The sequence below is a fragment of the Echinops telfairi genome, unplaced genomic scaffold, assembly GCF_000313985.2.
Source record: "Echinops telfairi isolate 266 unplaced genomic scaffold, ASM31398v2 ScPeMD7_60;HRSCAF=208, whole genome shotgun sequence".
In the NCBI taxonomy this organism is placed as follows: Eukaryota; Metazoa; Chordata; class Mammalia; order Afrosoricida; family Tenrecidae; genus Echinops; species Echinops telfairi.
In genome coordinates this window covers 7,090,379-7,094,275 of record NW_022103958.1, presented here as the reverse complement: position 1 = coordinate 7,094,275, position 3,897 = coordinate 7,090,379, and positions in this window count along the sequence as shown.

Genomic DNA, 3,897 nt, shown 5'->3' with positions numbered 1-3,897 from the left:
GGGGGTGACCTGGCCCAGTGTTAGGATGAGGAGAGGGGCATCGGCCGCCCAGGGCAACGTGTTAAGCTCTGTGAAATTCCAGGAACTAGGAAACGCCACACCATCTCATAACCACCAGGGCTGCCCCTGCCCACAGACACCCCACCTTCAGAAGGAGTGCTTTCTACCGGCTCCCTCAGTTTTTGACAGTGCACCAAATATTGATACCATAGATAGATATATCCCATGAGCGTCTGAGCAGTCTGTACCAGTGTCAGAATTTGGGCTGAAGGTCATCATCCGCCTTTCAAGGTAGGCTGGCATGGTAGGTCACTCCATAGAGAAGGATTTTTGTGGACGCAACCTGAACCTAAAGTCTAGTCACAAAGAGAACCAACCACAGCTTAAGATCGAATTCACTCGGGGGAGGGACCTGGAGAAAGCACATTTCTTGGTTTTGATCCATTGGCTCCTAAAGTTGTTGGTTTGTTGCCTTAGAAAAGATCATATAGGATCAACTCATTGGAGCAACAAATACGTATTAGGTAGTTATGTGCCAGGCATTGTTCTTGGTGTGCCGATGCTACAATAGACTAGATAACATCCCCTCTTCATCAAGCCAAGCCAAGTAAATGAATATGATTTTAAATGGCAAGAAAATAACTTAGTAAGAGGTGGTAGATAATGACGTCAGCATAAAATATTTTAAATAGGTTGGTCAGAAGGTGACAATGAAGTACAGCTTCAGATAATGAGATGGAGGATGGAATGTGGCTCCGATCGCTCTCTCCCCCTCCTCCGCCAGGCTTTGACCAGCTTGTCCTAAGGAGACCAGGTCAAGGGAAGAGCTAACTTAGAGGCCTTCCGGTGGGAACACTCTCATCCTGTTTAGTGACAAGGGCTCAGGTGTGACTACAGTATATCGAGTATGAGTGAGCATGGTAGGACCATGGAGGGCAAAAGGATTCTGGATTTTTGCTGTGTGATCAGAAACCACCAGTAGGAGTCAGCCAGAGAGTGGGTTATCTGAATGCTGATTAAAAATCCATTTAATTTCAGCTGCTATATGGAGACAGCTGTTGGGAGCAAGAGGGACCGGCAGTCAGGAGGCAGTTTCAAGGAGCCCAGATGAGAGATGGTCTGGGAGCAGCAAAGACAGTAAGAAATCCTATCGGAAGTCATATTGGGAATTTATATATGCCATCTCCAGTATCAGGTCTACTGATACGAGTATAGGGGATTTTAAACACAGAAGTTACAGTTGGCACTTAGACGTTTGCCTTGAGTAATTTAGTGATAGATGCCATTGAAATATGAGACACGAGGTGGATGGTGGTGAAGACAGGCAAGTGTTAAGAGGAAAAATCAAGAGCTTTTAATTTTGAGGTATCTCTTTGGTTTTGTTTCTTGTTTTAAAATATCACTTTATTGGATGCTCTTACAACTCTTACAACGATCCATGCATCGGTTGTATCGGGCATATTTGTACTGGTGTTGCTGCCATCATCCTTTCTATTGAGCCCTTGGTATCAGCTCTTCTTTTTACCCCTCCCTCCCCACCTACCCTCGTGACCCCTCGGTAAATTATAAATTATTTTTATTTTCATATCTTACACCGACCGCTGTCTCCCTCCCCCCCCGCTTCTGTCATTTGTCCCCCTGGTTTGAGGCATCTTTTAGACCTCAGAGGGCTAGTGTCATTTGGCACCTTAATAGGTGTCTAGATTTCAAGGGAAAACTGAAAATAGCACTATGTGAGATTCAAACCTCTAGGTATAGGCAACATTGCCCAGAAGAGGTAGGTAGGGAAGATACAAGGACTGGCTGGAGCATTAGGTCTGCCCCAGTGGGAAAGGGAGAAAAGGAGTGGGCTAGTGGAGACTGGGGAGGTACGACCAGTAAGTTAGGAAGAAACTCCGGGGTGCCAATAAAACAGACTCATAAATGGCATATTACAAACCTAGAGCAACCACGCACACAAAAGAACATCCTTTGAAGGAAAACCGCAACAATCCCGCCAACAAGAAGGCAGGAACAGAAGGGTGTTTGGGAATATGTGGGACGAATGAAAAGGCGCGCGGACTGAAGCAGAAAAACTACTGCACATGGACATCAACGCCAAGGGAGCGCATCCGCCTGAAGCGACAAGCAAGCAGTCACACGCTACCGGGAGCACACGAGTTAAAATGCCGTCCGTCTGTCCTGACTCCTGACCCGTGCGCTACAGAACAAAAGGCCCGCTCCGGCGCCATCCTCCCAGTTGCTCTGTTTGAGCCCATTGTGGCAGCTGCCGCGCCAGTCCTCCTTGTTGAGGGCCCTCCGCTCCTTCACTGCCTCTCCACCAAGCGTGAAGTCCTTCTTCAGGGACTGGACTCTCCTGACAACATGACCAGAGAATGTTAAGACGGAGCCTCACCGCCCTTGCCTCTGAGGAGCACGGTCCCGGGACAGGTGTTTGTTCTTTCGGCCGTCCCCGGGACTTGCAATCTTCTTGGCCAGCTCTGTAATCAAATGCATCAACGCTTCCATCTTCCTTAGTCAAAGTCCAACTTCCACACTAGAAAATGTTCCAACTAAAAGCGGGGGTGGAACTAGGAAGGATTATTCCATACGAAACAATCTTCAAAAGAAGGAATATTGCCAGGGAGAAAGAAACAAAAAAAAAAATGATAAAGTGGCCAAGAAAGTGTAACAGGATAAATCTAAACGTGTATGTACCAACTAAAGGTGCGTTAAAATACTTAACAGAAAAACGAACAGAACTAAGAGGCAGAAAACCGGCAATGCTATCGGGATGTTTCCCTTTCATCTCGGTGAATGACAGAACAAGGTGACAGGAAATCTGAGGGATATAGATGGTCAGCATAATACTGTCAGCCACGTTGGCTTAATTGACAGCTGAACAAAGCCTCCCGACCCACTGCTGCACGCACATTCTTCTGCAGGGAACATACAGCACTCGCCACAAATGTGCTGTGTCGAACAGTCAATCTTCATCAATGCAGAGGCATTGAGACCATTAAAAATATGTTCTCTGACTGTAATGGAACTAACTTAGAAATCAGTAACATATCTGGGGTGGGGGGGATTCCAAATAGTTGGAAATTAAATAATATTGTATTTCCAAACCCTGCATGGATGAGTGAAGAGGACATTAGGAAGTATTTTGAACTGAATGGTGATGGAAACCAAATTTAGGAGCCAGAGTTACAATAATAGAGAGTAGTGGATAGTTCACAGTGTATAAATTAGAAAAGAAGAAAGCTCTAAAATGAGCCTAACTGCTCCCTTAAAAGACCAAAAAACAAGAGAAAGTCAAACCTCTGTGAAATAAGAAATGGACAAAGGACCAATTGAAGCAAAAAGCTATTTCTTTGAAAAGATTCATGATCTGCCAAGGCTGTTGAAGGACAGAAAGAATCTTGGGGTCTCCCAGCATGTCATAGTCTGATTACACACTGTGTGGAGCGGGACCCCAAGCTTTAGTGTCCCACCATTAGTCACTTGCATGGAATTCTAGACCCTTGGCCCTTTCCAACCACCACAGTTCAAGATTCTTCCTGTCCGTATTTCAAGTGTTTCACCTCATTTGGACTCCGTAAGCACCTTGTGAGATAAGCCAGAAGTTATGGACTGCCCCCTTTTTACAGATGAAGAAAGGGAACATCGTTCAGTGGCTTTCTGAAGGTCAGAGAGCTAATGAGTTGCAAAGTCACTTCATAGATGCAGGCTTCCTGCCTCTCACTTCACCGCATGGCCTCCTGGCCAGGGCTTTTGTGTGCCTTCATTGGAACAACCTACCTTGGAGAGGAGAGACAGGCTCCTCCTCCCTCAAGCTCTGATCGCCCTTGATACAGGCTCCTCCTCCCTGAAGCCCTGATCGCTGATCTTGCCTACACACGCAAGCATTTTCATGAT